Genomic DNA, 24,288 nt, shown 5'->3' on the forward strand with positions numbered 1-24,288 from the left:
CTTGCAAATAAGTGCAATGTTGGGCTGTTATATGATGAGTTACTACAAGACCAGTTTATGCTTAAAGTAACAGAGAACAAAATAAGGATTGAGATAAGGACCAGGGGAGACCCATCTTTGGAAGAAGTACTGGAATTTGCAAAGAAGATGGAATACATGAAGGTATGCACAAAGGAACTGGACAGGAAGGATACACAATTAGAGTGTTTTGCATGTGCAGCCATGAAGAGCCAGCCTGAGCAAACGAAGGTCCTCCCAAAGAGAAATGCCACCGATAAAAGGGAGACTGCCAAGACGATTGCAGGTGACCCCTCAGATGATAAGATAGGGAAAATGCCAAATGTGAAGAGATGCTTCAGATGTGGGAGCACTTTCTTCTTTTCAAATAGTGAGGCATATCAAGGGCTTACAGCCTTAAGCCACAAGTGTGTAAACAAGGAACACTTTGCCCGATGTTGCAAAAGCTTTTCAAAAGGTGGTGAAAAGGTGGTGAAATTAGCATGCACAGAGATAGTCATGGTAATGATAGTGAAGACAGCAAGACTGCTCAGGGTGTGAGTTAGTTGTTTAATCAGGTGGGTTCAAGACCAAAGAAGGGTGAGAAACCACATACTGTAGTGAAAGTGAATGATCTGGGGGTTTCCATGTTTGTGTATATGGGGTAAGGCTACACCATATTGGATAACTGCACTTGGGAGAAGAAATTCAAGAGCTGTAAACTCCAATCTCCCGCTATAAGTGCTAATGCTTATGAAGGTGCACATATAAAAATGGTGGGAGTGTTTCAGGCCAAATTGGAATGTAAAGAGAAGTTGACTGTTGCCAATGTCTACCTTTTAAGAAAAGAAGGATGCCTAATGGGTTGGGTAATCAAACCGGTTGAGGTCTCTGAAAGGGTGTCTCCTGTGGTTGTGGTGTGCAGACCAAATGGCCAGGTACGATTGTGTGTGGACCTGAAGGGTTTGAATAAAGAGGTAATTGTTGATGGTTTTCAACTTCCAAATATAGGCGAGGTGGTGTGCATGGCAAGGGCAGCAACGGTTTTCAACACATTAGAGCTAGCATCTGTGTTTCACCAGGTGAGGCTACGGCCAAACTCCAGGGATCTCACCACATTTATGACACACGAAGGAACATTCAGATTTTGGAGGATGCCGTTTGGATGGGTATTAGTGGCTGCATTCTTTCAGAGAGTTACAGGGAAGGACATGAGGGAGCATGATCAGAGATTAGATGCTTTATTGGTAAAAGTGTTGGATGCAGGGCTCACAGTTAGGAAAGAGAATGGTACATATACAGTATCTTCCCTTAATCAACTAGGGCATAAACTCAGTGACAAGGGTCTGTAACCAAGGGCTGAATTGGTGAAGGCTATTAAGTAAGTAGAGGCTCCTAAGAATAAACAGCAGGGCATGTCATTTCTGAGCCTTGTCAAATAGTATGCCATGTTCGTTGTGCATTTTGCAGATAGGTGCCGGTGCTTCCGTGATAAGACATTGATGAATTATGTTCAATCTCTCAGGCCATTAGAACTGGCAAGTATGTCCTGTGAATTCATTGGGCCTCACTACGAGTCTGGCGGTTTCACTGCCACTGCTACCAGCGGGTTGCTGCTGGACTCGTAACATTTTAACGGAACCTGTCATCACAGTGCCACAGGGACATTGCAAGTACATCAGCCTGGGAAGTCAGGCACTGGTAAACTGTTAGTCCCCATTCCCATGCAGTCCCGCAGGACTCCATGGGAGTAGGGACTCATAAGCACCGGCACTGTTGCTAATGGTGGTGGTGCTTCTGTGATGACTCTGCCAACCAGGGCCGATGTGCCCGGCAGGGTCAGACCTGTCGGGCCACAGCAGCCCCAGCAGGCAAACTTGTAGTTTGCCAGTCTGGAAACAAGGGTGCTGGTGTGCTTCCCGGCACCCTTGTTTCCAGACCGGAAAACTCACAATGAGGCCCATTGCCTTGAATATTTTAGGGGGGTTGTGGGGGAGAAGGGTAGATGCCACCATTTAATTGTTCTTATCGACCTACACTCCAATTGGGTTGACGATGAGATAGTGTTGGAGGCAAATAATAAAGCAGTGATTGCCTTTCTGGTCCGAATATTGCAAAGGGAGGCATATACACAAAAAATGCTAAGGGACAATGAGATACAACTTACCTCTAGGATGATGGAGTCGTTCTTACAGAGTATCGGGCAGGTGCACCACAAGATATCTTTGGATCACCCAGAAACCAAATGTGCTGTGGAATGTTTTAATCACACCATAATGCACGGAATTGGAAGGGCATTAGCAGGTGGAGACAGTTTGAAAGAGTCATTGAAAAGGAGGGTGTGTGCATACTAGTTCTCTCCACATGCCACCACAGGTCTGATACCATTTGAGGTGCTGAGGAGAAGGAAAGCAAACACGGCATTGTGTCCACCATGGTTAGGAAGGACTGACTTAGTAGAATGGGATCACGAGAAATTGAGTCAAGTAGTTGGACATAAGTCTCTTCACATGAAAGAAATGTATGATGGTTTGAGGAGGGTAAGGAGATGTCAAATTTTGAAGGAGAGAATTTTTGTGTTAAGAAGCCAGGATTAGTTCATAAGAGACAAAGCAGGTACTAGCGGCCACAATGAATCACAGTGGTGATGAGTGATTCGGTTGTGGTAGAGGATGGTTGGATGTGGAATAAGGGAAGAGTTGCAACAGGAGTGAAGAGATAGTGAGAATAGTGGAGAGGTGGTGAATGCCAACTGCTAAGGTGGTGCAGGTACTTTGTTTATATGGGGGGAGGTGTGTTATGTTTTGAACTCATTTGCTATTGTTCAAAATGCTTGCATGTATTCATCTGTGGTGCAGTCTACCTGCATCATGATCTGTATATAGTTAAGTGTGTGCTATGATCTAGTTTAGAATGTGGGGAAGAGAATGTTATGGGACAACGAGAGAGAATGTTATGGGACAACGAGAGAGTCGGTTGGAGAAGAGCGATTGAGCCAGGAAATTAAGTAGCTTTGGGGCTTGTTTACCCACAACATCTAAGAAGTGAATATAATCTTCTTACATGGACATAATCATGTGTTTTTCACTATATAACAGGTACATTTTCTTCAAATGGTGGATGAAGAAGGGAAAAAGCAAAACCTCAAAATATGTCGGGTTGTGGCAGACACAGTAAGGCAGTGTCAGGTGATTCCAGTTCAAGACCATGCTACTATAGACACGCGTGGGAGTCAGACTGGTCCTGGCCTCCAACCTGCCTTCAGGGGACCTTAACTCCAACCTAGATTGAGCATAAGTATGCAACTAAACTGTTATCTTGGAACTCTCCAATTCACAGGAGTTTTGAAAGGAACGTTGACATAACATTACTCCAATAAGTGTGGCTCTTGGAAAGAGCTATTCTGGATGGCTTTTACCATCTATATAAAAAGGCAATAAAGAGCTCAAAAGGTAGACCTATGGGAGGCCTGCTATTTCCAATTATAAATGTAGTAGGTGCTGATGTGTCTGTTCTCAATTGAGCTGCTGAAGCAGTTACAGCTGATAGTTTTTCTTCACCTAGAACATATGGAATGGATGATATTCTACTGTTAAATCTCTGTGTTAGACCAGCTACTTGTGATGACTCCATAATTATGACAGAACTAGACCCTCTACCTTTTGGGAATGATTGATTCATTGTTCTATAAATAGATGATTGTAGTTGTAACTGTTTCTCACCAATTAACTATATAGAAATTTGAGCTCTATGTAATTTCAATATAAAGATGATACTAATCAGACTCTGCAAGCTGATATTAAATTAGCAATTGCTTCTTTAAATACATCTAAGGGTCTGGGACCTAAGAGGCTTTCCAGTTTGGTATTATGGCGTAATCTTATTGTATGGTGCAATATTTTGAAAACTCTTAACTAAAATGACATCCTCCACATCCTGGAACAAAGCTATCATAGTACCAGTTTTTAAGAAGGGTGCTACAAATAATCTGAACAATTATCGACCCATCACTCTTTTGGATGTTGAAAGCAAAGTGTTAGCCGCCTTAATGTTGAGAGATTTGAAAAAAATTGACTTTGACTTCTGGCCGGCTTGCCCAGTTCCAAATAGGTTTCTGAAAGGGTATGGGATGTTCATTGAATGAACACACATATAAGTTATTTGAAGATGATGCTCTTTCTTTTGGAGAGTTACATTTACATGGAGCCTGCCCAGATTTTATGGCAGCCTTTGCGCCTTTACGATCAGGGCAGATTCTGGGCCAAATTGACCAAGTGGGATATCTATGAGTGGCTACTAAAAAACGTCATTGTATTCCACACTCATACGCAGTTGCAGATCAGATTAAATGCAGATGGATTCCATTTTAAAGGTATGAGAACTTACTTTGGCCTGCATCAGGGAAGTCTCTTTAATTTATATATTTCTCATGTAAAAGAAGCTATGGATAATCAGCTAATTGCCATCCGGAGCTAGGTCTCATGGATTTGTCTTGGTTTACAAATGCTGATGGTCTTATTTTGTTAGGATCCCATCCCCAAAATGCCTGCAACGCAGCCTGAATACTATTGACAAATATAACAAAGTCAATAATTTGTTGACACATGTAAAAAAAATCTAAAAAAGTACATTTTAAAAGAGCTAAAAAGCATAAGTATTATACATGGATTTTACTAGGTGAGCAATTGGAGGTTTTCCATGATCTAGTGTATTTATAATTTCCTATTTCTTGCTAGGTGCACTTTTTATCTTTGATATCAAGGATTAGACCCAAAATGTCCCCTCGGTTAGCCTAAATGATAAACATAAATACACGAGTCAGGCAATGTTCCCTTTTAACAATAATTGACTATTACAAACTCAAGATAGTTTCTTGTCTAACGTACGTACTGGATATTAGAGTTCTGAATTGCTGGGATTTTCAACCAAAGTGGGTATTATGTGTAAAGGGTTAGTGAAATTACATCTTTCTTTCACTTATACACAACTCCCATTGTGCATTGCAGCACTGCAGCTTTCCAGAATTGAAAAGCCACCATTCATGCGGTAGTCCTGTGGGAGAGAAAAAAAGAAAGTTCTCTATCTGATATCTAGAGGAGGGAATGCATGGTTTCACATCAGTGTAAGGGTGGGCAGAGTGAAAGAGCACCAAATAGGTAGATGGTCATTTTGGGGAGGGCAAGCCCGTATTCAGTAAAATCGTTTTCCTCTTGCCGCCGGAATCCTGCAGGACGTGATCGGAAAAGAATATCACTGGAAGAAGTGGGATAAAGTGGATAATCGGATAATGCCGGGAAGGAGTTTACTGATGGGAGCGCGGGGCCTAAAGAGGAAGAGCGGTGCACATGTAGAGTCGCAGTGGGGAAGACTATTTTAACTTTCACATTTGTGCATTACCACAGTAATCACAAAAGGCTGCTTTTCCGCAGACACGATTCTCAAGACAATACACGGTGGCACCATTATGTTTACGGTTCTGTTGCCACAGGGGATTTGAAAGGGAAAATATTGCGGAAATAAAAGCAGGGGAAAAGGGTGAGGGGCATTGCCAATGGCCTGTGGGACATGGTCATTTAAAAATTCGAATGCTATGGACTGCAGCTTTAGGTTTTAAGTATTGCCCTGTGGTGTTTTTGCCTAATTGTTGCAACATGCAGAGTAGGCACGGGTAAAGGTCATGGCCACACGCAAATGCAGTAGTATCCGGTGGGACCTGTTTATTTACTATTGAGGTGGATATGGGTCACGCAATGGGCCATTTTTAATCTTAAATGTGCAGAATGGGCGCGGCCGGAGGCCATGGTAGGTTTGGAAGGGTTACTTATTAATGAGGGGGATACGCAACATGGCCAAAGGATAAGATATTAGCATAATGTATTCCTTGAAAGTCAGTGCAAAAGCTGCAGTTAAGAGAGAATTACGTAAAAGAAAATGTATTGCAACAAAAGGCATGACATTCTGCTGGTCTGGAAAGTGGCCACAATCGTAACACCCCCCCAGAGTCCCTCTATGTGCACATACATGAAATGACAGCGGAGGTCAACAATGACATCATGAGAGACATCTATGGAAGACTATGTTAAGATTGTCCTCGCTTCACACACCTGGTGTATTACATGGGCTTTGTTGAGATAAATTGGTTTATCTTAAATCTTTCTTAACTCACGTTTTTCATTGAATATATCAATAGATACGTACATATAGATAGTTGACAATGATCATTCGTGAGATACAATAAAGTGCCATTAGAACATGAGTCATTGCTATTTAGGAGATGTACAAAAACCATGCCAGCAACTGGGTCTGTACAAATAGAGGAAAATCTGGATCCCACTGTTGCCATATGGGTTTTCATTTCACGAGCTGATAACCTACACAAGCACCAGAAAATAAGTAGCAACCTTCTGTATGCACCACCATGAACATATTCTGCTCAATATCCAACATTAAAGTTTATTTTTTTTAACACGAAAAAAATAGACTACCCTGGTCCATTAAACACACTGGGCCTCATTACGCGTTTGGAGGCAGCCATGCCCTTAATAAATCCAAACTCGGGTCCAGGTCAGTGGTCCCTGAATGGAGAAATACCGGGCCATTCCTACTTTGAAGGGCCGGGTATTTCCCCATTCAGGGAACCCAGACCATCCCCATTCCAGTTTGAGCCCCAATAGGGCTTAATGGGAATGTGGAGGATGCTATCAATGGGCCCGTTAATTACAGGCCCGTTGTTAGCGCTTGTCCCCTCGCGGGACCCAGTCTGGACGTCTGGTAGAACCAGACGTCCACAGCGGGTCCCGTGAGGGGACCTCGCAATAGGGCGGTACGGGATAACGGCTCCGGCACCTTTACCAGCACTGTTAACCCCTTACCATCCTCCTCGTAATGAGGCCCACTGTCTACAAAAAAAATCATTAATCTCAATATTCATTTGTATTCTAAAATTATTATGAATGAGCGCTCTGTGGTGCTTGTAGTGCTTTGCATTGCTAAGTGACTTTTAACCTGTTTTTCAGTCTTAATAAAGCCAAGGTGGAGACACTATGCACTATGGGAATTTCTATTTGATTTAATATGCATTTCCATACTGGGAGATACATAGGGACAGGGTGAAATAAACAACTATGAATCCACTGTTTCCTGAAAGCACTGCACTGTTATTATTAGTTCAACTTTTTTAACAATCTTCTTTGACTGTGAGCAGAGCAGGAAGTCAGGCAGGCAAACACTATGTCTAACGTCCTATTCTCCAGCTCACAATTAAGCCCTTCCAGTCAGACTATGGGCCTCATTACACGGTAGGCGGTGGACCAAGGTGCTCTTAGCACCTTGGTCCATGCCGGTAAAATACCGGCTCCGCCTTGGAGGAAAGGGGAATTACCGCCCTATTCCAAGGTTGGCGGGGCGGTAGTTCCCCCCTCCCCCATTGCCCTTCCCCATTCTAATTTTTGCCCAATAGGGCATAATGGGAATGGGGAAGGTGCTAATTACGGTACCGCAAATTGCGGTACTGTAATTAGCACCCTGATCCCTTTGCGGGTTGGTTTTTAACGCCTGCTAAAAAGCAGGTGTTAAAGTACCAACCCGCAAAGGGACCTCGTAGTAAGGTGGTAAGGGTTAACGGTCACCGGTACCATTACCGGTGACCGTTAACCCTTACCGCCTTCTGTGTAATGAGGCCCTATATGTTAGCTGAGTGCCTGTTTTCCAATTAGTATCCCACAAGCAACATGTTTCTTGGCTTTGAGCAATGGTGGAGTGTTGCCACAGCATCACAACCCAATTCTTGCCCACCCGGAATGCCACTGTGTGTCATCACCCCAGCATGCTGCATGGTGGTGGAGAAGGCTTGCTTCACCACATGCGATATCAGCTAGATATTGGAAACAGAGATGAAATGTGTGTGTGAGCATACCAATTGACAGACGCGTGAGTTTCTCATAGTGCTACATGCCCGTGTCTCTTGATTGTATTGTCTGAAAACACTTTACATTCTGGTAGTAGTATTCTTCCATTCATTGTGTGGAAAACTAAGCTACATTTACACTCTTTTTGCTTAATTTTTTACTATATTTTTCAGCTTTGTTTATAATGTGATTTGTGTTCCTTTTCAAGTCATTTTCTTAATGCAAAGTGTTTTCGTTTAGCTTTTGAAAGACAAATATTAACACATCTTTGCATCAGCCAGAAGTGAAAAAATAAGTAGTTAAGTGTCTAAAATGCAGACTGAGCTCAGATCCAGGCTTCACCTCTTAACTAAACTGAGCAATTATTGCCCAATCATTTTATGTTACTGTGCCAAATTTGCCAACATTGGGATGACTGGGACATGTTTCGTGTAGTGATGGGGATGCAGGATACCTGATATGAGCCATTTGCTGTCTCGTGTTTAATCATTCGATCTGCCTGATCGTTTTCTTTGGCTTGACTCCATGAATTCTCTAGCTTTCCCGCCTCTGCGTCCGACCTGGCAGCTGAAATGCGAATTAAGGGCCAATGTGGGAGATGTGAAGTGGCCACTATATACACAATCACCCTCATTATGATAGTGGTGTTACAGTGATAACAGCGCCGGTAGTGATGCCGGCGAAGTTATCACTTTACCGCCACATTACGAGTCCTGCTCGCGGGTGCCGCTCTGAATGCCTGGTCAGATTAGGCGTGCAGAGCGGCACCCGCAAGCAGAACAGGATGGTAGCAAAGCTACCGCTATGAATGGTATTGCTGCTACCATCTTCCCCATTCCCGTTTGAGGCCTATGGGGGCTCAAACGGGAATGGGGACGTACAGGCTCCGGGTCTTGTGAAAGGAAAATTACCGGACCCACTGAGGTCGGAATGGGCCGGTTATTCCCCTTTCGCGGGACTCGGAGCCAGACCTGAGTTTGGGAGCCTGGCTACCTCCAAACTTGTAATGAGGCCCAATGTGTGCTCATTTGTTAGAATTGTGTTTCACCTCTAAAGTGTATTGACCTTGAGTCACCATTAATGCTTACCCCACTCCATTTGCTTTAAGGAGTTGGCAGTGGTGCTTCCCTGTGTAATCCCCATGCACCTCCCACCTCTATCACAAAGAGCAAAATGCTGGGCTATCCTAACTGCACTGTCTTCATTCTCTGCTGTCTCATTATTAGTATGATTAATATCCTTCTTGTGCTAATTATAATTGCAGCATCTAATCAGAGATGTGATCATCAATTATTCCCTGCCGACCTAATTTAATTGTTTCCTATTGCAGAATATCCGGCCGCCACCACAGGCTAATAGATCACTAAATGGACACTGACTTCTGGCGTGCGATACCCGAGGCAGCATGGGTCAATACAGGGACAGTGATCCACAGTGGCGGTGGTGCGCGGGCAGAGATGCAGTGTCAAAAGAGGTTCCCTACGGCTCAGAAAGATTGGTGGAGCTGGGGCAGAGCAGTCCACATATCTGTTTAAGCATGATTTAGAGTAATCTGCTTATCCAGCTAAGCATGATTTTTCCACATTGTCACTGACTTGTTCTTCCTCCATGTGGTTATTTTGTAGGTATTAATAATGGAATAATTAAATTGAGCTTTTATATTGCGCTTCATGTCAGAAACCAGTCTCTAAGCATGGGTCGGGTTTCGAGTCTGTGATGGTCTACGTATATGCCCCACATTCCTGAGTTGGGAGGATAGAAGATGTCTTATTTTACACTTTTTTTAAAGCGAGGATGCAGGGCAGTGGGGCTTATCTGGTTTCCTTTTTTTAGCTGTTGCCGCAAGACAGGTATGGTAGGTAAGATTTTCATAGTAATGATAAATCTTCCTGACCTGGGTCAACATCAGAACCTTTTGCTTTTACTTATACCTCTGTGTGTGCAAACCTTTTTCCACACTCTTTTTACTCTTTTTATGGGTGTCAATTTTAAGATTGTCCATACTGGCTTTTAAAAGTTATCCTCTTTTACAATTTTTTGGCAACAAGTGCCTATTGTTGCTGGGTTGCCCTATGGGCTCCCCGTTTAACTTTCTCTGGCTAACCTTGTGAGAATTACAGTTCCCAAGGGTAGAAAGGATCTTTGGATGTCTTTTACATTTTATTAGGTGAGACTAGAATCCCCCACCCTATGTGGAGTGCTAGGGAGATACTGAGTATCCCCTTTCTTATTTTAAATGTGACATTTATGTTACAAGGAAAAACCTACCTTTAATGGCCGTTGGCCATGACCCTTTTTGTTAATTTGGTGCACCTGTACATCGGGCTGTTTCCACAGCCCCAGTAACGGCATCCATGGGTGCTCATTTGAGCAAAATGGCCCCTGTCTTCTTTTTTCGCCATTTTAGCATTTCTTGTCTGTTTTTGTTTTTCCTTCCCCTGAAACCTAGGGTGGCAAATTCCTTTGTCTGATTTATATCTTCGGTGGGAGTCCTGTGGGCTCCCCGCCCAGGCTCCAGAGTGTTTGTGAAGGAAGGAAGCCAGGGAGGAGTCCACAACTCTGCAGCCCTTTGTCTTCCAGCATGACTGCAAGAATCCAGTTCAAAGTGGAAGGCTGGCTGTCCTGAAAGTATTGCCAACCCCCCAAGTTGGAATGTTGCAAGACTGTTTGATTGGCTGGGTTCCTGCATAAAAGTTTGACCCTGGTAGCTGAACAGGTAGTCAACCACTGGAACCAAAGCCGAAGAGGAAGATGAAGAATTTGCAGCTGAAAAAATTTCCAGTGACCACAGACCCTGCTGTGTAACTGGACCCTACTATTAACCTTCATTCAATCGAGCAGGGGATTCCAAAAAAAATTACCCTGACCTATAGCCTGGTGACACCCACTACACTCACGAAGAAAGACATGCATTTGGAGCCATCCCACTCCATGCCGTGACTTTGCAGGGCTGCAATACCCCAATACCCTGGGAACTCAAGCCATTGTGCGGTGTACGGTCTTCGAATTCTGAATCTCACTGACACTTCATGGGCATCTTCCTGGATCTCCAGAGGCATGATTCCAGTCCAACAAGTCCCCTCACTAGGGTGCTGGACCTTGCAAATGACGAGAATCTGACAGAGCCACATCCAGCTGTGCGTAAAACCTTGCCTAGAGCCTTCCCCATGATCCTTGCTGCAAAAGTCCTTCCAGTGTCCTGTCTTCTGTCTTCTTAATGAACAAATGCAATGACCAGGCTTTTGGCTACAGATCCTGAAGTTCTCCTGCTGCAAAATCTTCTTCTGTGCTGAGGTACTGTGCTGGCTTGGGTTTTTACATACCTTAATAATTCTCTTGTGATTCCTGGATAGTTTTGGGGTGTTTTCTGTTATTGGAAGGCCTCTCATCCAGTTTACCCAGGGCCACGGCTGGAATCCTCCTAGGGTGTCTTCTGTGAAGCCCCTGGACCCTCAACTAACTCTAAAGTAAAGTACTTACTTGTTCTAACAGTCTTCTTTTGGAACTCTGACATTTGATACTTAAGAACCTATCCTGACCCGCCTGTTGGACACTAGACCCTAGATGTCCCCCTTCTGCCACTGAGAAGACGCATGCTCCAAGAATAAAGGAAATACTTCTAAGGATTGGGCCTTTTGCCTAGAAAAGAGAATATGTGTTTAAAAGTTACTTACTTGCTAAAGAAGTTGGTTGGTAAATGTAATTTTGAGACTGAACAGTAACAAAAGTTATTACTTACATTAGAAATGTTCTGCCATTCTGAAAAGTATATGTACTGGTATTTTACTTATCTTAGTAAGGTTCTGCCATTCTGAAAAGTATATGTAACATCTTCCCCCCCCTTAGAAACTGTTTCAGCATTCTAATAGAAAGAAGATGTATGGTTATTTTACTCACTTGTACATTGCCTATGCCTCGTTCCCAAAAGTAATGCTGTTGGCTTCCCTAACTAGTTCTTTCAGAGAATCGGTGTATACATTTCCCAACTGGGTCTTGCTGTTAGCCTGTCTGGAATAAGTCTGCATTAGGTGTTTCCTACCAAGAATAACATTGAGTCATTCATAAAGTGTAGCTCTGGGCTTTGCTTTCCCTGGTCTGTTTTAGACAGACAAAAATATAGTCTTGGGTGTATACCTGCCTTTAAGTTACTTATAGCTCCTGCAAAAAGTGTATATGGTTTAGTTACCTTGAGTATAACTGTGTTATCCAAAATAAGTTAGAGTTATTGCTTCCCTTAGTCTATGAACTGAAAAGCAACTGTAATTGAATATTACAACCCAAGGTCAAACTCCCCTAGAATAACTGTGTTATACTGAATCCGAGTCATAGGTTTATACTGTTCCTAGAATAAGTGATCCACTATTCACACCAAGTATATTGTCTTGTTGGTTTACTAAGTGATTTCTTGCTTAGTGTCAGGGTACAAATGTTAGGGTCTACTACCCTTATATTACTGAAAGTAATCTAAAAAGTAACTATTGGTTTGACTTCTGTAGAACTCCTGTTAGGTGTTCCAAATTAGGTTATATTCGTTGGTCTGTGTACCTTCAAGCATACTGTTGTGTTTTTATAATTGTGGTTATTTATAATGTGATGGTACTTACTTCCCCCAAGATTTATCTGGGCCTACTTGTATTTAAAAAAATGATTTATTTTTTTACAATACACAGTGTTTCAGTGTTTCTTTGGACCATATGTTTAATATGATTCCTTTGAACTGATTCTACAGCCCTCTATCCATCCTAAGATACGCCTGCCTGCTCTGTCTATACTACCATGAACTCAGGTGATACAGCTTTATTCTAATAGCGGAGTCGTGTACTGTCTAAATTGAATGTTTTACTAAGCCCTTAGTTGGACTTCAAAAAAGCTGTCCTAAAAAGGCAGAAACCATTGCAATCACCAAATGCAGCTTTGGAAGCCTAAAGGCTCTGCTCCTGCTGTCTAACCAATTAGTTGGCATCCAATTATCTGTACAAAGTGTTCTGGGGGGGGGGGTGTTTCACTAGCTACATAAGGTTTGCAAATTGACTTGCCCACCACTTACTTTTAGGTTTCGGAAGTCAAACTGATCAGGTGTAGGTCTTGTCAACAACCTGCTGCTCATTTTATTCCTGGGATATAATGGTCTGATTACTTCCTGGTGACTTGGGTCACTGACACCTTTTCTTTGTCCTCACAGTCTTCATGTATGAGAGTTATCCCCTCCTTTAGAGAGGCACGCAGGCTTGCAACAGTAGGGGCCAGCAGAAAGCCCAACTGTGTCCAGTCCTACCAGAAACTGAAGACCCCAAAGCAGAACCCGAGATAACAGTGAAAATAGGACCAAGAGAATTCTAATTTCTCATAGATACAGGGGCAACCAAATTCTGTATATGGGAAGAGGCATTCCTGCTCATCGCTAAGTCATTTACAACACACATGTACACAAGTTTTTCTAGGCACAATTAGACAAGACAAGACAAGGAAGGGAGACAAAGGGAGGACAGAACAAATTATCTTACTAGGCCTTTTGTCATTCATATTCTGCAAGTGCAAAGGGAGGAGAGAGGAGAAGTGCCAAGGGGAAGGAGGGAATTGCAGTAGGACAGAGCTCAAGTAAGTGCCACTGGGGTGGCCGGCTTTGAGTAAGTGTAAGGAGACAGGGGACTGTAGTGCTGTAGATACAGTCCCTAAGTGGGCAGTAAACCAGGAGGCAGTGCATTTGTCTACGGGTCGTGAGGGAGCCTGGTGCTCATTAAGGTTCAGAAGGTGGCCAGGTGACCAGTTGGTGCAGCAGGTAAGTATATCAGCAAGGGAGAGAGAGGGAGAGGGAAAGCAGAAGCAAAAAGGAAAGTCTTGAGTTGCTTCTTAAATTAGGTGGCCCTTCCTCAAGTTTGAGATAGGCAGGGAGGGTGTTCCAGAGGGAGGCACCAACCGATGACAGTGATCTACCCCCACTCTCTTCCTGGAGAAGTGTCTTACCCTCAGAGAGGTGCAGGTGGATGGGCTCGACAAGAAAAGTGCTTAAGAAAAGAGAGTTGGATATAGTTTGGTACCCGGCCCCAGAAAGCCACATGGACAATGCAGAGGGTCTTGGACTTGATTCTTGCAGTTACCGGGAGCCGGTGGAGAGATTTTAGGGCTGGAGAGATACGATCCCTGGGCTTGAGGCCAAGGAAAATTCTTGCAGTCCATTTCTGGATTAGTTGCAGATGGTGGAGAGTAGAGGCTGGTAGATTTAGAAAGAGGCTGTTGCAGTAGTCCAGCCTAGAGAGAACCATGGCTCTGGAGACCGAGAGCTTCTGGGGGGAAGTGAGAAAAAGGAAGGATACCTCTGAGGAGGTGCAGCTGGTAGTGGGAATTCTCAGAGAGGTCCATGATGTGAGGAGAAAAGGAGAGAGAGGATTTGAAGATGAAACCAAGGTTTTTTGAATCACAGGAAGACACAGGGAGCGGGCCGAGGTAGGGCAGCCAGAGTGAAAGAGGTAAAGAGGGAACAGGCATTCCAATGAGAAGGATCTCAGTCTTACTGGCATTAAGGCAGAGATCATTGGAGGTGCACCATTTCTTAATCGTGGATAGACAGTCAGGAATGAGCGAGACAGGAGCAGAGGCTGAGGGTAGCCTGAAGTAGAGCTGATTGTCATCTGCATAACACTGAAAGTTAGAAGAGAAGGTAGAGATGAGGTGGGCCAGAGTTGCCAAGTAAAGGTTGAAAAGCCAGGCTGAAAGGTTTGAGCCCTGGGGAACACCACATATGGAGAGAGAGGTGGTGTAGAGAAAGGACCCAAGTTGGACCTGCGAGGGCCGATCTAGGAGGAAGAAGGTCAATGAGGCTAAGTCCTGAACAGTGATGCTCAGGTTGTCACAGAGACAATTGATCAGGATGGCGTGGTTGACCATGTCAAAAACAGAGGAAAGATCAATCAGGATGAGGACAGGAGGACGGCTAGAGCCAAGATTAGAGAGCAAGTATTCACTGGTGTTCAGGAGAGCTGTTTCCATGCTTCTGGCTGCTCAGAAGCCAGACTAATGGTCATGGAAACAACCAACAGATTCACTATGGACTGTAAGCTGGGAGATGGACAGCTTTTTCAGAAGTTTGCCCAGGAAAGGAGTGATATAGATGGGGCAGTAGTTTGCCAGAGAGCAAGGATCGGCAGATGGCTTTTTTAAGGAGGGGGTGCACAAGGGAGTGCTTTAGAGGGGGGGGGAAGTTTCAGTGGCAAAAATGTGATTACAGAAATCGATCAAGGCTGGAGCAAGGGTGTCGATGTGGTCCTTAATGGTTCTGGAGGAGCAGGGGAGAACCTGCTTGGATGACGCTATCATAGATCAGACTTGTCTAGAAACATTGTCAGGAGTGGACATACGGAAAGAGGAGAAAGCAGGAAGAGAGGGAAGGAGAAGCGGCAAGAGAGGTGCCAAGAGAGGTAGAGGGAGAGGAAGAGGAGTGAAAGGACAGAATTCTGTAATTTTAGTGGTGAAGTGGGAAGCCAGTGCCATGGAGATCGACTGCGAGGGAACAGGAGAGGTGGAGACTGCAGCAGGATTGACAAGGTCCTTGCAGATTTTGAAGAGTTTGGCCGTGTTGTTAGAGGCAGCACAGATGCGGTCTTGGATGTAAGCTCTCTTCTTTGACTGCACAGAGAGTCTGTATTGCCTTTTTAGCAGGCAGCAGGCCAGTTTGTAAGAGGCTGCGCCTAATGCCTTCCACTTCCTCTCATTCACCCTACACTTGCGTTTAAGGGTAGTGAGGTCAGAATCATACCAAGAGTGGCACTTAAAGGTAGGCTTCAAATGGATCCGCATGACAGGGGCAAGGACATAAAGAATGTTTGAGATAGAAAGATTCAGGTTAGAGAGGGCTGTGTCAGAGTGTAAATCAGCCAAAGGAATAGGTGGAGGGGAGAAATTTGCAGCGAAAGCCTCCACTGACACACACTTCATTGGCTGGATGACCAAGAAGGTGGGTGGCAGTGCTGGGGTCGTTTTCACCTAAGGGACAGAGAGTGTCAGGTGAGAGGAGAGCAGAATGTGGTCAGTCCAAGAGAGAGGAGTGGCGCGAGGGTTATAGAGGGTATGTCGGAAGAGATGAGAAAACCCAGGGCATGCTTGGCAGAGTGTGTCAGGCTAGAGGGTAAAATAGAAAGAGAGAAAGAGTCACAGAGATTGTGAAAGTGCCCAGAGGAGGGGATAGAAGCATACAGCTGGATGTTAAGGCAAGTTGAGGAGGAGACTTTGATCGGTAGAGGCAAGGAGAGAAAAGGAGAGGTCAGCCCACTCAGAGAGGAAGAGGGCGACATGGCCAAGTGCTCTGTAAATGGTGGCCACAGTAAGAGAGAGGCCAGGAGAGATAGAGAGCCTGCAGAGCAGGCATTCAAAGGAGGAGCAGGCCTGCGTATGAATGACAGAAGCAGGGGTCCACTCTAGAAAGATCAGAGCTACTCCACCTCCTGGACGAATGGTTCTGGGTTTGGAGAGGATTTTGTAGCCCTCAGGGAGGAGGGTGTCAAAACTTGTGACAGAACTGGATGTGAACCAAGCCTAAGTCAGAGTAAGGAAATCCAGGTCAAGTTCTTCAAGGATGTGACAGATGCCAGATGAGTGTTTGACAGCAGAGCAACTGCCTAGAGTTGCAACGTGGAGCAGGCTGAAACATTTTAAATACTTCGGTGGAGGAGTGCAAGCATGAGGTATGACCTGTGGAGGTGCTTGAGGGGCCCAAGGATGGGCAGAGGAGGTGGAGAAGGTTGCCAGTAAGGGGCCAGAAGGAGTAGCAAGCCCAAGATGATGCCATTCAGATAGACATCAATGATGGTCTTTGAGGAGTGGAAGGAGGCCAAGAGAACCTCTGACCTGGTGCCACCATTGATGGGAGAGGAAGAAATAGGAGAGAGACCAGAGGCCATATGAGGGGTCCATAGGTCTGAAGAGGGAACGGCAAAAAGGATGTCAGTAAGAGTCTGTCTGGAGGAAGCGCGGTTGTATTTATCATCGATAGGAAGGCTTTGGTTGGAGACCAGGATGTCCCTCTTGAACGTCTTCCTTCCTGACTTAGTGAGAGGGGTAGGATAGGCGATAGAATAGCAGTTCGAGAAGATATATGATATATGATATGGCATTTGTAACGTGCCTATACACAAGTGTTTCAAGGCGCGAGGAGGCAAGTGGGGGGGGAACAAGGAGAGACAGACAAACGATCCTACTAGGCCAGGTGTCATTCAAATTGCGCACGTGCGAGGGTAGAGGGGAAGGGAAAAGTGCAGTATGGGGTTAGTAGAATACAAGATAAATAATAGGTCCAGCTGATGGCAAGTGCAAGGCAAGTCCCGGGAGGAGGGACTGTAGGATACAGAGACAGTTCCGTAGTGCAGTGAGGCAGTGCAGGAAGAGTGGCTGGGCTAAGGACCGAGATCGGTGAGTGTCCCAGTTGCAGATTCAGTGCAGGTTCAGTGGTTTTAGCAGGGGAGAGAGGGAGAGAAAGCAGAGGCAAAGAGGAAGGTTTTGAGGTGCTTCCGGAACCGGAGATGGTTCTCCTCAAGTTTCAGGGGGGCAGGGAGGCTGTTCCAGAGGGAGGCCCCTGCTGCGGAGAGAGATCTACCCCCAACTTGTTGCTTGTTGAAGCGGCTGGCCCTGAGGGAGTTGGAGGAGGATGAGCGAAGAGCTCGAGAAGGAAGATATTTAGGAAGAGAGAGTTGAAGGTATTTGGGCCCAAGGCCCCAGAAAGCCTTGTGGACAATGCAGAGGGTTTTGAACTTAATCCTCGCAGCCACTGGGAGCCAGTGTAGTGATTTCAGTCCTGGTGAAAATGGAAATCACCATAGGGGTGCTAGGAGGATAGTAGTAGGAGGAGGGGGCTTTGAGAAGTAGAGCTGCACAGCCCAGATTTGCACATACTGCAGGATGTGTGGAGCGGGATGGCAAAGGTCAGGCACGGGGAACACACAAGTGGACTAGACAGGTGATGCACAACAGTCACAGACGCATATGAGAGGTGGGGACCTAGTAGGGGGGGGGCAAGATTTGTTTACAGAACAGTAATACAAAACTTCCAGATTCATCTTTCCTAAAAGGGGGAAAAAGCCAAGATTTTTTAAACACAGTAGCTATGATATGATATGATGAGTCAATTATAACGCACCTGTACACAAGTGTTTCTAGGCACGACAAGACAAGGTAGGGAGACATGGAGAGGATGAAACTAACCATCTTACTAGGGCTTGTGTCATTCAGATCTTGCAAGGGGGTAGGGTACCAGGGGGGAGTGAGAAAGGGAAGTGCAGTCAGGGCAGCAATTGTTCTGGGTAAGTGCACCCGGGGGAGCCAGCTAGGGAAGTGCACATGCAAAACACCCCAATTCAACTTTACTTAAAGGGGGGAAAAGCCACGATTTTTTAACACAGCAGTAATACAAAACACACAAATTCAACTTTGCTAAAAGGGGGTGAGGGGTAAGGCAAGAGTTTTTAATGCAGCAGCAATGCAAAACACCCAGATTCAACTTTCCTAAAAGGGGAACAAAGCCAAGATTTGTTAACACAGCAGCATGCAAAACACCTAGATTCAACTTTCCTAAAAGGGGCGAAAAGCCAAGATATTTGCAAACAGCAGCAATGCAAAACACCCAGATTCAACTTTCCTAAAAGCAGGGGAAAAGTCTAGATTTTGTAATACAGCAGCAATGCAAAACACCCAGATTCAACTTTCCTAAAAGCGAAAAGCCAGGATTCTTTGACACATCAGCAATTCAAAACACCCAGATTCAACTTTCCTAAAAGGGGAAAAGCCAGGAATTTTTAACAGAGCAGCAATGCAAAACACCAAGATTCAACTTTCCTAAAAGTGGGGAATAAGCCAATATTTCTTAACACAGCAGCAATGCAAAACACCCAGATTCAATTTTCCTAAAAGGGGGGGCACGATTTCTTAACAGAGCAGCAATGCAAGAAAACCCAGATTTAACTTTCCTAAGGCAGGGGAAAAGTCTAAATTGTGTAACACAGCAGCAATGCAAAACATCCAGATTCAACTTTCCTAAAGGCAGGGGAAAAGTCTAGATTGTGTAACACAGCAGCAATGCAAAACATCCAGATTCAATTTCCTAAAGGCAGGGGAAAAGTCTAGATTGTGCAACACAGAAGCAATGCAAAACATCCAGATTCAACTTTCCTAAAAGGGGAAAAGCCAGGATTCTTTGACACATCAGCAATTCAAAACACCCAGATTCAACTTTCCTAAAAGGGGAATAAGCCAATATTTTTTAACACAGCAGCAATGCAAAACACCCACATTCAATTTCCCTAAAAGGGGGGGGGGCAAGATTTCTTAACAGGGCAGCAATGCAAAAAACCAAGATTTAACTTTCCTAAAGGCAGGGGAAAAGTCTAGATTGTGTAACACAGCAGCAATGCAAAACATCCAGATTCAACTTTCCTAAAGGCAGGGGAAAAGTCTAGATTGTGCAACACAGAAGCAATGCAAAACATCAGATTCAACTTTCCTAAAAAGGGGAAAAGCCAGGATTTTTTAACACAGCAGCAATGCAAAACACCCAGATTGAATTTTCCTAAAAGGGGGGGGGGGGGTGGGGCACGATTTTTTAACAGAGCAGCAATGCAAAACACCCAGATTTATCTTTCCTAAACAAGGGGGAAAATGCAAGATTTTTTAACACAGCAGCAATGCAAAAAACCCAGATTCAACTTCCCTAAAAGGGGAGAGGCCAGTAAGGTGAAAGAATGTCAGTGGAGGAAAGGGAGGAGTTTGCAACACAGGTTAACTAAGATGCTGTGAGTAGGGGGGCGGGAGAGGTGCAAGAGGGACGATAAGAAGGGGAGCAGGGGTACTCACCTCCTGATCCACTGCCTGAGTGGTGGCAGTGGTTTGCGGCCACGGTTCCAGGCTTCCATGGCATACATCGGCAGACACCAGTTCACCAAGGGGCTGCCACAAGCAGAGTCTGGTCTGGAGGCCTAGGATTAGTGATGCTTGCCAATGGGGAAGTGGCTCAGGTGATTGTAATGGACCCAGGTAAGGTCCTAGTTGGAGCTCTAGCCGCAGGAACCAATGAGAGAAGGGGGCAGGACCAGGGAGGGAAAGTCGCAAAGGAAGAAACACTGCACAAGCACTCCCCAGAAGGTAACATGCGCACAGAACTGGGCAGGGAGAAAGGCAATTATTATGTACCTAACATGTGGGGACTAGCAGCTTTGAAATGCATGCAGTTCTCAATTAATTAACAATAGTGCATGGTACGCAATGCAACCGCAGCAGGCCTAACCTTGATGCCCTTGGTGGAGGATGCACAGGCGAGGAATTATAGGCAATTGCTCCAGTGAGGAAGAAGAATGGCTCTGGCAGCCTCTCGCTGCTGTAAACCTTACTTCGGAGCCCTCTGTGGAAGTGGCTCAGGCGATCGTAATGGACCCAGGTCAGGTCCTCGTTGGAGCTCCAGCAGCAGGGCTCAATGTGGGGAGTGAGTTGTGAACTTATGGTTCTTTAGTATCGTGCATGAAATGGATGGGGTTAGCAGAATAACTCTGAGTCCAAATAATCAAAGCAACTCAGGAAGATGGCAAAGGTTGCTGTTTTATTAACAATGATCTAAAACAGGGAGGTTACAACGGATATCAACGGACATTCATTCAGTTGTTGACAAATTTCACATAAAAACATCCTTATATGCCAAAAATATGTCAGTAGTGATGTCATACTACACAGCAAATAAGAATAACCTATGAGGGATTGTAATACATTCAAGGGGAACATCTAATTATACTTTATATAAGGGCTGGGATTGTGAGTGGACATCTACTGTCAGGTGGACAACTTCTGCCTAACTCTAAAACATGTCATCTTCAACACTGTTAAGTACACTGTATATCATTGGCTCTCAAACTATAAGGCCCTTCATTATACGGCCTTCCATTTAATTGGTTGGCATGCTCGTGCCATGTCTGGAACATTCATTTAACTTAGCAGCACATAAGCTCGTACAAAGGTGCGAGGAGGTGGACTTGACTTAACTTCCCCACCCAATTAGCCCAATGTCTCTCATCACCCATACCTTCTGCCATGCAGATAGTCTTTGAACTTGGCCTTGCAAAGTATCCTTGTCTGTTGGAATATATGGGAGTACAGACTTTCACTATCATTGTTCTAGGACTTCAAGCTCAACTCTATTTCCATTCTCAGCTCACGTAACGAAAGACCATTATTCTAGTCTATTCTGCAGCATTGAAATGCCTTAAATGAATAAAGCTTGGCACTCTTTGGATTCTTTCTTTGCCCCTCAATAAGGGATGAGTCATCCTTCTAATGTGTATTGCTTTTGAAAATAGATAACCGACCTTGGCTACTTCTGTTTTTGATGTCAGGCCAGACATCCCTGCCAGGCTCCTCCAGGATTGCCGCTTATTGGAGCTGCAACACATTTCTCTTCCTTTCTTCTTTTTGCCCTGCACTTTATTTTCCTCCCTTACTCGTAATTCCATGAAACATTTTTACCCCAGGAAGTGACAAGACCCTATTGAAGGTTTCATTGTGACAGAGCCTGGACCATAGTTAACCTCATCTCCCCATTAACAGTGTGACAAGGTAGGGACAGACAATATCAAGGAAACAACGATAAAATAAAAGTTGACTGTGTTACCTAGAGAGAAATACTACGTTCACAGTTCCATTAAAGGAGTTATAGGATCCCAGGTGCCTAGAGAAAAGTGAACATCCATGTTGTGCAAATAATGCCCTGCACCTGGTGGGTACATTGTGTAAATAAAACATGTTGTCACCTACATAGCAAGGTTCTGTAAGAGGCTGCATTATTATTCACTGCCCACCACACACAGAACATGCCTGCCTTCCAGTAGATTGTTTAACAGATCTTGAATGTTACAATGGAGTTTTATTCAGAGGGATCTAAGTATAACTACTGAGTCTCTTTAACTAGTTAATTGACCATTGGCCTGTATTTTGCTGGAAGTGTTTAGGTGAAAAGTGGTAAAGTCTCTGCTTGTGTGATATGTGATTTGCAAATAAATCTCATTCATGGCGGTTTGTCACTTTTTGGCAGTGAAAATGCTGCTTTATTTAAGAGTCAATTGGTCAAGTAAATGACACAATGCCCAATCCTCTTTTCCTCTTCCCAGGATGACTACCTCTGTCCCTAGTTCTGGGGTTTGTTAGTGGTTCGTTTGGCCCAGGCACAACCACAATGGCAAAAGTTCCCTATCACATTTGACTGAATAATAATAAAATAACTCCTTTAACCCATAATGGGCCATCTAAGAAAATAGAATTTGCCTGTTGTGCAACAACCAAAAAAGGTCTCAGGAAAATAACAACATACCTGGTTTCATTCAAGTCACCAGATTTAACAAATTGTCTGGGGGTTCTTGTAGTTCTCCATTCAAAAGGGGGGGACTGGTGGATGTTCTAATCACTCACAGTCTTAGAAGTAAAAGTGTTGACTCTCTTCTCAGTAGACTCACATCGTCTACCTCTCACCCTCATCTCCAAGGAAGGCCATGGCTCTCAGAATGCCCCATGTGCCAAACACTATGTTGCAATAACGGCAGAAGCTATGGCTGGATGCCTACATTCTGAAGGCCAGAGTTTCCAGCAGGAAATTGAACATGTGCACCAGGAAATTGAACATGCCAGTTTCCCAAATGGCTGGATCAGGATGGTGTGGTATGGCGACAGGATCACACACTTCCATCCATGGGATTTCTAGCTAGACTACTTTAAATATTGTCTGTGGTCTCCCCCTCCTCTCCTCTTCCCTGGCTTGGGTTCCGTGCTATAGGCCCCAGTACCAGGACCCTTGTGTGTATCCTTGATGAGTCACAACAATCTCTAAGGGGGTCGCTCCTGAACCACATGACTTCTCTCTGCTCTGTCTCACCATCACCTCATCCTGGGCCTCCTTGACCCATCACTGCTTGTTCTCTGACTCTGCAGAGATACAGCTTGAGGCGTGATTAGGGCCAGACACCACCCACCATGGATCTACATGTATCACTTATCAGGAGGGACCTGCTTCTTCGAAGCTCCACAATTTATGTCTGTGCTGTGCCGCTCTATCTGTTGCGAGCTGAAATTACATGTTCTTGGTGTGTGTTCGTCTGTATTTACCACGTGTGCTGTTGCAACTCTATGATTTGAAAATAATAAAACCTCCATCTATAGATGCTCTAATAACTTACTCTGTCTTAGAGGAGGTAACTTTATGTGGAATATTATGAGGGCAATAGGGCCACAGGGTTGCAAGCAGCCTACCTATATTTGGAGTCTCGCTAAAGGGCTTAGCGGCAGCTTGTGTGCTGATGTGACGTGCCCCTGCTTAATGTCCAGACTTGCGGGGGTTGGCCAGGTGATCCTCCCCACACAAATGCCTGGCACTTCATTGTGTACCTGCGCGTGGAACTCGGCCCCTTGGCTACCACACACTGCATCCCCAGATCAAGACTTGGGACTTTATCACAGTGACTCATTATTATATTATTTAACCACAATGTAATGCAGTTCCAAATTGGATAAAACATCAGCGTACCAAGCAGCATGGATGAAAACAAACTTGGATGAAATGGCATTAGGCAATTATCTCACCAGTTTAAAGAGTTGCACACGTTTTCTACAAAATGGCAGAAACTATAACAGAGGTTTCACCATGATACCATCTTTCTGCATCACAAATCTGATTGATACTAGGACTCATCTACATGTTTCTGAAAGAAATCAGGCAGAGAGCGAAAGCTCTGTATAGAAGGAACTAAAACAATGGGTGGACTTAATTTCTGTGCTAGCCATATATTTAGGTGAACACTCATAACTGACTCTGCCCTCTGTATTTCTGGCATCCAGGGGTTATATTTCACCCCACAAAAGGTTGTGTTCCATCACTTCCTGTGAAGTGAATTGGGGGTGGGGTCAAATGACATCACTTCCCGTGATGTCACCAGGGGGTCAAGGGTCATGTGATGTCACTTCCGTTACCCCCCACATTTTGGTGAAATGATGTCCCTGTGAGACAGCTTCCTGATTGGCAGGTGGCACACGTCCAAGCTTGTGAGTTGAGAGGTATGACTATTGCTGGAATTCAGCCATATTTATGATGACTTTACAGTAGATATCTCTGCTTCTTATTTATTTATATTAATCGTGAAAATGAGTGGGCATTTGCTGTTGAAAATACACATTGACCTCAGAGCGCAAGCTTGTATTTTCGTGTGAAATCCAGCAATAGAGTGCACTGCGTGAAGACAAGACATGTATATATTCTACTCATAAAACAGCATCTTCTCAGCACTAGCGTACGCAGATGAGAGCAATTTAGAGGTTAAGAAACAAAGCAATGAAAAAAACATGAAATGAATACTTATTACTTTAAACTGATTTT

The sequence above is a fragment of the Ambystoma mexicanum genome, chromosome 10, assembly GCF_040938575.1.
Source record: "Ambystoma mexicanum isolate Mex_15411 chromosome 10, UKY_AmexF1_1, whole genome shotgun sequence".
In the NCBI taxonomy this organism is placed as follows: Eukaryota; Metazoa; Chordata; class Amphibia; order Caudata; family Ambystomatidae; genus Ambystoma; species Ambystoma mexicanum.